Raw genomic sequence first — 12827 nt, forward strand, 5'->3', positions numbered from 1 at the left:
AATTCTATTCATCCTCTGAGACCCAACTCCAGTTTAGCCCTCCTGGATGTAACCATTACAGCACTTCAGTGAGAGTTCTTTCATTATTCTTGCCATTTTCTTATCAGGTTGTTAAATGCTAAAATCAAAGGACAGGATTTACATCTAATTTATTTTTATATCTGTTCTCTCATAACGACTATCAGGGGTCTGTCTCAGCACTACCTTCCTGAACCTTACACGGTTCAAGGAACCTATGTCTGCCTCTCCCCTCTCGCTGCCTCTATGTCTGTGTGGAATCGGAGAGCAGTGCAAGCTGCAATGAAGCAGAGCTTGTGTTTGACAGCGGCACTTAACACTCACGCTAACATGTGCAAGTCAAGTAACCGCTTTCTTCCTCTTCTATCAACGTGTGTTAGCAGCTCAACCTAAACAGCCAAGTCTCCTTTATAATATTACAGAAAGTATATTTTGGTTATGCCTTGTGCTTTAAATGAAAAGGAAGCTCCACAAGCCAATATCGTTTCATATCCATGGATGTCCCCTATTAACTCCTTTGCACGTGGGCACGTAGCAGTCATGCCCCCGTATATGATACCTATAATTCAGGCACTGCACACGGTGCCTGCCTCGTGGAGGCGTCTGGACCATGTTCACTGAACAATAAAACTATTCAGGAATTTTCCAATTACAATTTTTGGTCCTATAAATCTTGATCCTCTCAGTTTACGTTCGTTCAGTGATTTAGTTTAAGAAAACAACGACTGTGATGGGTGCGAATGAAATAACTGGAAAATAAAAAGGAATAACTTGAAAATGCAACATTAGGGAACGGGTGAGTACACGCCAGTGGTGGTAGAAATGGTAGAAGTGACACCGAGACGTTACGCGTTCTGGGAGGTTACAAAATATCTGTGGTGAGTGTACTTGGGACACAGATAAGGAAACAAGCTGAGAGAGTGTAAGTCATTCCAGAAGGAAACAAAACCCATTCCGCTGAGTCATGAAATAATATGTGGCTAATGTGATGCTGCTAATACAAGACTATTTAATGACTTGGGTAAATGTTTACTGGTTAGTATTATGTGAAAAAAAGAAAGCTGGTTATAAAACAATTTTATGACCCCACATCTATGCAAAACGTAAAGGAAAAAAGAAACGCTATGCAGACACTATACCAAAACATCACGAGTGCTTGTCTTTGAACAATGGGACTTGAAATAATGTGGGGCTGCAACTACTTTATTTTTTCACTATCACTATTGTTACTGTTAGCTTCATTGCATTTCTAAATTTGTATGAGGGCTACGTTGTTTTTTTAAAAAAGATATAAGAATACTTTGTATTTGTTTGTTGTCATTATGGTGTGTATCTGTGTGCTTTTAATTAAAGACAAAATAAGGAGGGTTGGTGCAGTTTGTATCCTCCCGAACTCTTCCAGGCCAGCACTTTGGTTGTGGAGATAAAAGGGTCAAAACTGTCCCAGGCCCAAGGTCTGACTCTTTTCTAGAAAGGCCCAGGGTCATGCCTGCAGTGAGGACCTTTCCATGACTTTTGCACTGCAGTTTCTGCACAGCACTAACTGTCCCCATGACCCCAGGGGCTAAGCTGGGAGCTCTGACAGCTGACAGGTTTGCAGATATCCCCCCACCTTCCTCGGGTCTCCTTCAGCTCTTACTCCTGACAAGGCAATGTTTCCCGGCCTGCCTCCCTTGTGGAGAGGCCATCTCACACCAAACTGTATGACACTGAGGCCAGCAGTACCCAATGACCAGCTTAGGGCCCCCTTTCAAGTGTCAGGTCCCATGACAAGTCAGAAAAGAAAAAGAAAAACAAACAAACAAACAACTTCAGGTATAATCTTTCAGTGTAGGAGTCAAATTTGCTGTGCCACTTAGAGCAAGCTAGACACCACAATGGACCCAGCATAATGGCTGTAGCAAACTGTGACACCTTTGACTCGTTTTTGTTTTTAAATGACAGGTTAGGAGACAATGAGCTCTGTAAATCCCCAGAATGAAATTTCTGCCATGACGAATAAACCAAAGATTGAGTTAGGAGAAAATACAGGAGGTGTCTTATAAAGGTCTCAAGCCTTGTTCTCTCCACATACATAGCAATAGTAGGTTTTCACAGAGGAGTTCTAAAAGAAGGAACGTGGGACATCAGGAAAACCTGACACTGTGATGTCTCTGCTTTGTTTTCTGGCACTGGGGAGAACATTCTATAGAAGCATGGAAAATGAACAATCTGAAAAGAAAATTAATAAATGAATCCCACTTAAAATAACATCAAAAATCATCAAATACTTAGGAATAAAGTTAACCAAGGAGGTGAAAGACTTGTAATGAAGTCGCTGAAAATGACAAGACGATGCTGAAGGAAATTAAAGAAGACACAAACAAATGGAAAGATATATTGTGTTCAAGGACTGAAAGACTTAATATTGTGAAAATGTCCATACTGCCCAAAGCTGTAGATTCAATATAATCCCTATCAAAATTCCAATGGCATTATTTTCAGAAATAGAAAAAAAAATCCTAAAATTCATATGAAACCATAAAAGACACCAACATCTCAAAACAATCTTGAGAAAAAAGAACAAAGCTGTAGGCCTCCCGCTTCCTGATTTCATAACACCTTTCAAAGCTACAATAATCAAAACAGCATGGTACTGGCTTAAACACAGACCAATGGAAAAGAATAGAGAGCCCAGAAATAAATCTACACATATATGATAAACGGTCAGCTGATCTTTGACAAGGGTGCCAAGAATACAAAATAGAAAAAGAATAGTTTCTTCAACAAAGACTGTTGGGAAAACTGGATCTCCATGTGCAAGAGGATGAAATTAGACCCTAATCTTACACCATACCAAAAATCAACTCAAAATGGATTAAAGACTTAAACATAAGACCTAAAACTATAAAACTCCTAAAAGAAAACATAAGAGAAAAGCTTTATGACATTGGTCTTGGCAATGATTTCTTGGATAAGACATCAAAAGCACAGGCCAAAAAAAGCAAGAAATAAGACAAGTGGGACCAAGTCCAACTAAAAGTCTTCTGCACAGCAAAGGAAACAATCAATAGAATGAAAAGTCAACCTACGGAATGGAAGAAAATATTTGTTAACCACATATCTGAAAGAGGTTAATATCCAAAATATATAAGGAACTCCTACAACTCAATAGCAAAAAAAAAAAGTAAATAAATAAAAGTAAATAAATTAAATTAAAACAAAACAAAAATACCCTGATTAAAAAATGGGCAAAGGACTTGAATAGACGTTTCTCCTAAGAAGACATACAAGTTGCCAAAAAGTATATGAAAAGGTCCTCAACTTCACAAAGCACCAGGGAAATGCAAATCCAAACAACAATGAGATATCACCTGTGTAGAAAAAAACCCACAGTCTTTCCACCTGTGTGTCTCTGTTATTCTCACATTACTAGCAAACTCACAACACTTCCAACACCAGATGCATGGTGTTTTTTTCCCCACACCAAGCAATTCTGGGACACCAGCTGGGTCTTCTACAACTGAACTCAATTCTGACACTATCTACCTGGAGAAAGCCTCAGACCCACAGGTTGAAGGCTCAGCCCCACAAGACTGCCCTCCACTTTTGATACCAATTGCAAGTAGTAGGTCCTCATGTTACATCTGTCCGATTTGGCAACAAATTGGAGGCTGCCATGACTCTCACCATGGATTTGATTACTTGCTAGAACAGCTCACAGAACTCAGGGAGACACTGATGGTTACCAGTATATTAAAGGACATGATAAAGGATACAGATGAATAGTCAGATGAAGAGATACATGAGGTCTGGGAGGGTCCCGAGCTCAGGTGCTTCTGTCCCCGTGGAGGTGGGCTATGTCACCTTCCTAGTATGTGAATGTTTTACCCACCTGGAAGCTCTCTGAACCCCAAACTTTTGGAGTTTTATGGAAGCTTCCTCACATACGTATCCTCAACTATATTAACTCCATTTCCAGCGCCTACTCCCTCTCTCTGGTGTGGGGCTGAAAACACCAAGTTTCTAATCATGGCCTCGGTCTTTCTGGTGACCAGCCCCCATCCAGGAGCCACCCAGGAGCTCACCCAGCATCGCGTTGCTAGAACCAAAGTTGTTCCTAGTGCTCTTATCACTTAGGGATTTCCCAGGGTTTGGGGAGCCCTGTGTCAGGAACTAGTGGCAGAGACCAATATAGAGATTTTTTCCTATTATCTCACATCACCTCACACCTACAGGATGGTCATTATAAAAACAAACAAAAAATAAAATTAACAAGTGCTGATGAGGACATGGAGAAGTGAGAACCCTTATGCACTGTTGGTGAGAATGTAAAATGGTGCAGCCACTATGAAAACAGTACGGAGTTTCCTCAAAACAATAAAAATAGAACTACAACAAGATCCAGCAATCTCATTTTCATCAACATTTCAAAGAGCTCTTTGCACCCACGTTTCTTACAGCACCCGTTTCCCCTTGGTTTCTTCTATTTCAGTGCATCCATCCTGGCATCCAACTTTCAAGATGTGCCTGTCCTTCCCCAAAGGCTTTCCTTGGTTGCTGAGCCTGTTCTATCTGGGTGCACAGCAGGTGAGGAGTTCTTGGAAATCCACAGCCCTCTCTAGCGCAGCCCTCAACCTACAAATCCCCAGCTGGCTTGCCCTTCAGATGGGAAACCCTGACGCGTCTGTACTGAGAGGGTCCATGTCTCTATGGACGTCCTCAAGAAACTGCTGTCATCATAATTTTTAAGTGTTGTTTGTCCTTTCCACTGTGTTGACATTTGCACCAATGGTGCAAAAACAATGGTGGTAACTTGCGTTAGCATGAATCAGGCAGTGACCCATGTTGTACTAGTATTACTAGTATTACTAGTAGTCATTGTATTCTTCACCATCTTGTACTGAAGGGGGCAAAAAGCCAGTTTCACTTAAGCTGGCCTGGATGAAGCAGTGAAAAAAAAAATTACATTTTCTTAAACATTGACCCTTGAGTGTAAATCATTTTAATATTCCCCGGATAAAGTGGGAACTACATCTAAAGCAATACCGCTCCATACGGAAGAGCAGGATGTTTGTTTCAAAGAAAAGCACTTGTGAGATTGAGTTGAAAGCATGAACTCTGCTTATTCAGATTTGGGTACTTGGTAGACATTTTTTAAAATTGAAGGAATTCAAAAATGAATGAGGCCGTCACTTCAAAGAAACCACTGACAGTATTTGTTGCCAATAATAAAATCTAAGCTTTCAAGAGCAAAGTAGAATTTTTGAAAACTTACATCCACCACTGTGAGCTTGATGACTTTCCAACGTTTAACTGCTTTTCTGATGAGACAAGTGAAGATAATAATGAATATGAATTTTTGAGGTTGTAGAATGAAATATGTCAGCATTTGGAATATCTGCTTAACTCAGTGAACCATTCATTTTCATATGACCAACACATGATCAAAATTATATATGGGGAAAAGATTTGTTCAAAATGCAAGATAAAGTATGGATTTTAATGGAATAGAGTACAAAAGTTTCACAAATATGATTTCAAATTTCCCACTGAAACTAACCTTTAAGAAATTATCAACTACCAAAGTTTAATGTAATATCAAAAAAGAATTTACATAAATATCTGAGAAAATGCATAATTATATACATGCACACAGCAACAGATTGAATGCAGAAGCACATATGAGAATCTACTTGTTTTCTATTAAGCCAGATATTGCAAAGATTTGTATAAATTATGTAATGCAATGTCATCCTTCTCACATCATTTTTTGTATTGGAAAATACAATGGCTTTTCATAAAATATTTGCCATTTATTTAACATGCAATGTGTGCATTCTTTTTAAAATTAATATATAAATATTTAAAAATTTTCTCAGTTTTGATTTCTAATATGATAAGTATTTTTAGACATAGCCCACACAAACAACAGCTTCTTGGGGTCCTCAGTAATTGTTAAGACGGTAAAGATGTACTGAGTTCCGAAAGCTTGAAAAACCACTGTTTCTTGTTGTTTTTGAGTTTCCCAGTGGAAAATACAAAAGCCATTGTATTTTCCAATACGAAAAATGATGTGAGAAGGATGACATTACATTACATAATTTATACAAATCTTCATCTCAAACTGCTCCCAGGGGTCACTCTTTTGATGACAGACATTTTCTGGATTTAATTCACTTCTCTGTCTCACACTCCATTCCCAGACCATCATTGCTGGGATCGCTTTCCAAATAAACACCTGATATGCAAATTCTTACCTTGGGGTCCATTTCTGGGGAAATGGATCAAGTGAAGAGTCTCTTCCTTAGATCCCTTGGTTCTTCAGGGCATAATTTACAGTTGACTTTAACTCTTGCACTCCACAAAGGGGAACTCGAATGCTAGAAAGACAAAAACGACTCGTCACCGACAATGGCAAACCAAATAGTTACCCGACTCTCCATATCCTCATCAGTTTATCAGCCTCCTCCTTCTTAAAGGTAAGAAGTTCCAAGGTCTGCCACCTCTCTCCATTTATTATCATCTTCCCCGTCGCCATCATACAACATTGGAACATAAGCACAGTTCTGTCCTGTGTCTTCCTTTTTATATTTCTCTTGGTATTTGACAAATACCCTTTAGTATCCTTGGGCATGAGACTTCCTTCTGCTTACAGCCCTTATTTTATCATCAGTCATCTCATGAGCTCTAGTTCCTGAGGTCTCCTCCATCTGTGAGGGACAGGAGGACATGTAGATGAGTACAAATAAGGCCCCTACAAGCTTAAAATCTCATATTCATTTTGTCCTCCAAAAGACATTGGTACTGCATTCTAATCTTAGGTCAATTTAATCATTGAATTCCTTTTTTCTCTTTGTTCTATTTCCTTATTGACTGGAATCGGCTGAAATTAAGATGTTTGGAGATCAATCTGACGGACTATGCCAACGAGAGACTAAACAGAAAAAACCACAGCGAGCCTTGATTTCTTTGGTTCCTTGGGCTTATTTATTTTCATTGCTCCGTGGTGAATATCTAATAACCAATGTTTGTTGATCAGCCATCTTGTGTCAGTGCTGCTACCCCATCCATTTGGCGAGGGGTGGAGCTGGGATTCTTGCTGAGGGCTCTGACTCCAGTGACCATGCTGTCACCCTTTCACCGACACAGTAAGCAAGAGTCACGAGTCAAGCCCCAGTCACTTTTATTCTTGGAGTCTGAGTGACCAACCTGATACTTTCCTCAGGTGTCAAATGTTGTCACCCGATTCTCCCCATCTGCGCCGTCTGACAGCTCAGTTCAGATGGGACAGTTTAGGTGTTTCACGTCTTTGGAATGCCATGCTGATCTGGCAATATCACCTAGATGATTTGGATAAAGTCCCCTATTTATGTCCTCTAGATTTATTTGCTCCCGATAAGACAGCACTACAATAATGGTGCCAACTCTAAAAAGAGTAAAAATTGTTCTTTAATTAACAAAATGTGAACTGTGTCAACTTTCTTGGGAGTCAGTATTTTAAAATTGATTTAGGACGTTGAGTTCTGAATAGATTTCATGCATTGGAAATAAACGCAGTGCCCTCTCTCTACAAGACTCTTCTTGGAAGCCAAGAGTTTGTGTTCAGGGGAGGTGTATGTTATATTCAGGAGTTTACAATGGACTTCACTCCCCTACCAACCTCAGTGGTAGAGATCTTGTTTTTTTTTTGTTTTTTTTTTCTTGTGAGCTCAGGACCTTATAAGGAAGAAATAATGCACAATAATTAAAACCTTCTGAGATTCCTTTTGAAACCTATAGAAATAAAATGTCCTGATTCCAAAGAACTAGGGCATTTTATTTTGCAAAAGAATGTCCTAAGACAAGCCACTTTTTTTTTTTTCTGGTGGAAAAACCAACCGGATAATATAACCATTTGAGCAGCTCCCTCTCACTCGCTGTGTTGAGTATATTCAGAGCTGCTGGAGAGAACACACGTGAATAGACAGCATGACCCAAGATCAGAGTTGCCTTGGGAGTGGGGATTAAGACATATTGCCAGTGCATGCTAGAAGTGAGATTAAGTGGTATTCATTACTTGGTTTAAACAGCAATTATTTAGGGTTTGGTTTGGATAAAAATCCCCAAATGAAAACTCTGATTCCAAGTTTAACTGCATACTTATTCGTCGTATTACTATTTTTTTTCAGCGAACTGTATATTTTTTCCTTCTGACTATAGGTTGAATAGGCATCCACCCATTCATTCTGTTAATAGACATGGGCTCATTCTTGGGAATACTAATGCAAATGGCACCGTTTTATTGTTTAACTTACATTTCACTAATGACTAATGATACTGAATGTCTTTTTATGTGATTAATTGGTTTTTATATATGGTCTTTGATAAAGCATCTGTTTAAATAGTCAGCCCATTTTTTTGTTGTTTCTTTTCTTATTATTGATTTGTAAACATTCTATTTTGAATACAAATTCTTCATCAAATATGTGCGTTACCAATATTTTCTCCCATCCTGTGCCTTGCCTTTTCACTTTCTTAATGCTGTCTTTTGAAGAACGTGTTTAATTTTGATGAAGTCCAGTTGATCTTTTCTATGGTATGTGTTTCCAGTGTTGTGTTTAAGAAACTCTTATCTAAACAAAGATCATGAACATTTTATCCTATGGTTTATAAAACAAATTTTAAAATTTTAGGTCCTAGCTCTGTAATCTTTGACTTAATTCTCTTAATATATGGTATAAGATAAGAGTGTAGGCTCTTTCTTCCCACCATCTTTTTTCTGCCTACCTTCCTTTCTTACTTCCTTCCTTCCTCCCTCCTTTCCTCTCCCTTATTTCCTTGCTTATTTCCTTCCTTCTTTCCTTCCTTCCTTCTTTCCTGCCTTTCTTCTTTTTTATATGGATATCCAATTGTTCCGGTACCAGTTTTGAAAGGTTATTCTTTCTCCACTCAATTACTTTGCACCCCTGGTTGAAAAGCAGTAGATGAAATATGAATGCATATGTTTTTATAGACTCGTCTTAATTTCTGATTTATTTAATCATAAATGATCTATATTTTTAATGTAATGCCAATTATTTGTTACAAGTATAGAAATAAAACTAATTTTTGTATACTGACCTTGTAGCCTACAGTCTTAATAAATTCATTCATTTGCTCCAAATGCTTTTTTTTTTTTTTTTTGTAGGTTCTTTAGGGTTTTCATCAAATACACAGCCCTCTGATAATGCCATCTGTCAGGATTGCTTTATTCTTCCTTTCCAACAGGGACGCATTTTCCTCATTGCCTTTTTGCACTGGCTATGACCTCCAGTCCAGTGCTGCCCTGAGTGGTAAAGGGGGCATTCCTTATTTTAGGGAGAAAGCATTCAGTCTTTCACTGTTAAGATGTTGGCTACAGGTTTTTTCATAGGTGCCCTTTATTGGGTTATTAGCTTGCTGTGAGTTTTCGTCATGATGGGTGTTGAATACATGATGGGTGTTGTAAAACCCTTTTTCTGTATAGTGGGATGTTTGTGAGGTTTTGTTTTTTTTTAGTCTATTAATATAGCTAAGTACAGCAACTGAGTTTTAAAGGTCCAAGCAATGTTGTGCCTTGCTGGGATGAACTTAACTTGATCGATCAAACTTTTATAAATTGAATTTTTGCCTTCGACTTGATAATACTTTTTTAAAGAATGGTTGTATGTATATGTGAAAGAGATTTTGGTGTATAGTTTTTTTTGTTTTGTTTTGTTTTAGTGTCTGTATTTGATTTTGGGCTCAAAGAAATGACAGCTACATACAATGAGTTGAGAAGGGTTCTCTTCGTTTTTCTAAAAGAGTTGTGTATCACTTACTCCTTCGTTAATAGAAGCCAGGCATCAGCAAACTTCTATAAAAAATCAAAGAGCATTTTAGGCCTTGCAGGTCATACTATCTCTGCCACAACTACTCAGTGTGGACCTGTGATAATAACACAGTCTTAGACAATATATGAATGAATAGGCACGACTGTGTTCTTATAAAACTTTATTTATGGACACTGAAATTTGTGTTACATATAATGTTCACATGTCAGGAAATACTATTCTTCTTTTGATTTTTCCCCCCACTATTAAAAACTATAAAAATCCTACTCTGCTCTGCTCATGGGCTCTAGTAAAACAGGGGGTAGGCCAGATTTGGTCCCAGTTTGCCAACCTCATGTCTTGACCAATGAAACCATTCTGGGTGTGGGGTTTTCTTACAGGAAGGTTTTTAACTTCACATTCAATTAGATATAAGTTATCGTAGTCAAATAGATGATAGGGCTATTCAAGTTACTTATTTATTTTTTAATAAGATTTAGTACTTCGTAGTTTTCAAAGATTAGAATTAAAAATGTCGTTCATCGTCCTTTTCATTAACCATATGCCCTTGATATGAAATGTTAAAATATATTCTTCACATTTTCAGTGCTGGTTTTTCCTGATTTTATTCATTAAAAGTTTCTTAATACCATCCTCCTTTAGTGAATCAAGACTTTAGTCATTTATATATATTTCAGTTCACACATGAAGGGAACATGATGTGATGAAAAAAAATATATGGGGCATGGAGCCAAGTGGCTGAAGTTTTAGTTCTAGAAGCTGGTGACTTTGAGCATGTCATCGAATACACAGATGCCTGTATCCTCACTCATAAAATATGGACATTAGACTCAGCGATCACTGAGGTCTCCATCAGCTCCATGCGGCAGCTTTTGCACGTCTCCATTAATATATGTGGGGATGAACAGCTGCTATAGCAGAAGAAACACGTACCCTGCAGGTTGGTGAGAGGATTAAATGAGCAGATCGCATAGGCGGACAGGGCCTGGCCTAGGAAAGCCCTGTGTAGGTGCCTTCTGGTATCTATCCAGTATTTCATTAACCGAGTCTTGCTTGATTCCTGCATTTCTTCAGTCATCACTTTCGCCATTTGCAAAATGAAGCGCTTGGATTAAATGAATGATACTCAATGGGTCACTGCCAAAATCTGTTTTGATTTTTGAATTCATAGTTTGAAAGATTCTACATATCCCCAAATTGCATGTATTGTCCCATAATTACAGTACTTTCCCACTTTAAGTAATGACTGATCAGCATGCCTTTATAACCTTCTACTCTACCTTGTGTCAGGTGGGTTCCATTAACATCTTGACTACCTCCACCAACCCTGAAAAGTGCAATTGTTATCTTTACTTTCTATATGAGGAAACCGATACTCAGAGCGTGTAGGGAGAGTTAGGATTTGAATCTCGAGATTTCCCACTCTACCCTTTTACTTCTGATTCACTCCTTGGAGTTTCTAGTAACTCTCCTTTTGCCTTCCTGCCTCCAACCTTTTCCTTCTGCTGCTCAGTCTACCTGCCCTGTCCTCCTGTGGTTCCCCACCTGTTAAAATCCTGCTTCTTCTGCAAACCTCTACTATCTGTACTTAGCCCAACGCCTTGCACACAGTAGGTGCTCAATGACTAATGAAGGCCTAGATGTTTACTCTATTGCTGCTAAAACATCTTAAGGTCATAGGAGGCAGAAATGATGTCTTATCCCCACAGTGCCTGTTCAGAGGAGACAGTTAAGAAAGTAAAATAAAACTAAATGAAGCCCACATGCTTCCTGGAACAAAAAGTACACAGGGCCATGTATGTCATGGAGTGTCCAAGACCCCACGTCAGAAATGTGTGTTTGGGCAGCAGGAACACACATGCAACAGGAGAAAAGGAAAGTACACTGGGAAGTTTTGCTATTTGGGTCGACTCCAACTTGGCAAAAACAGCCCTGCCGCTTTTTCTCCAGGGTTCTTTCTCTCAGCATCACTTATTAATGCTAATTAGTCAAGGGTGTGCTGTGATGCAGAACACTTGTGACCCATAAGAATTAGAGAGAGAAACTGTCATTTCTCAAAAGACCCATGAGGGGCAGCAAGAGTCAGAGATGGGGAGGGAGGGAGAGAGGGGAAGAGGGACGACGCTCCCAAGAACTGCACTGAAGTGCAAGTAAAAATAAATCCACACATAAAGCAACTGTGCAAATGTTAACAGTATTTTCACAGCTGGGTTTCTTTGCCTAAAATACTTAGCACTTACTTTAGAAAAGTCTCTTCTAAATAGGAATGGTCTGACCGATCACAGAAGCTGAACCCTGGTGATGGAACTCTGACTTTGAACTTCACTTTTGGCCACATGGGAATAAAAACAATGACTTTTTATAAAGAAGAACTTTCATCGTCATGAATTCACATCAGGCTGTGGTGAGTGTCCTTTATTGTCACAGATAAGGACACTGAAGTAAGGCTGAGCTTAAGGAACTGGGTTCATAACATTCAGCATATTTATATCTAGATTAGGGCTCTGGATTTAGAACATTGGAAAATACCAACTTTGTCTGTTTCCATGGCAGTGCAAACAACCCAGTCACTTATCTTAGCAGGATTAGTGGTTTTCTAAAAGGATCTACACTCACATTTCTGGTATTTAGTTCCTGTAGATACTAAGAAGGTATGCCACGGTCTTTGGTTTCAAAGACTGATGCCATAAGACGTGACTAATCATTCTGACTCACTTTTAGGGACTTCCCCTTTGGAAGTGCCACCCAAACAGCATGAGAATGGGCTACGCACATGTTAATGGAAATACAGGCTTCATCTCCAAGTAACTAGGAGAGAAACTATACTGACAAATATGCTAGCTAAATAAAAAATAATACCGTAAAGCTTTGCAATGATTAAAATGTTGTGTTGGTGTCATCTTCCATTCATTTATTTAATAAATACTTCATGAGTGATGGGACCTCTATGTGTCAGAGTACCAGTCATGAGAATATACAAGTAGAATTACACGTTTC

At 38.7% G+C, this 12827-nt stretch overlaps 1 long non-coding RNA gene across 4 annotated transcripts in view; it reads right to left on the minus strand.

The window, feature by feature from the left end:
• The window catches only part of LOC141567926 (uncharacterized), a 316152-nt gene that overhangs the window by 70561 nt on the left and 232764 nt on the right, over positions 1-12827 (minus strand). For all 4 annotated transcript variants that reach the window (XR_012490914.1, XR_012490915.1, XR_012490913.1 and 1 more), the window contains exon 5: positions 6258-6380. This is a non-coding gene — a long non-coding RNA (uncharacterized LOC141567926). The remainder of the gene's footprint in view (positions 1-6257; positions 6381-12827) is intronic.

The sequence above is a fragment of the Rhinolophus sinicus genome, linkage group LG12 (genome assembly GCF_036562045.2).
Source record: "Rhinolophus sinicus isolate RSC01 linkage group LG12, ASM3656204v1, whole genome shotgun sequence".
Lineage (NCBI taxonomy): Eukaryota > Metazoa > Chordata > Mammalia > Chiroptera > Rhinolophidae > Rhinolophus > Rhinolophus sinicus.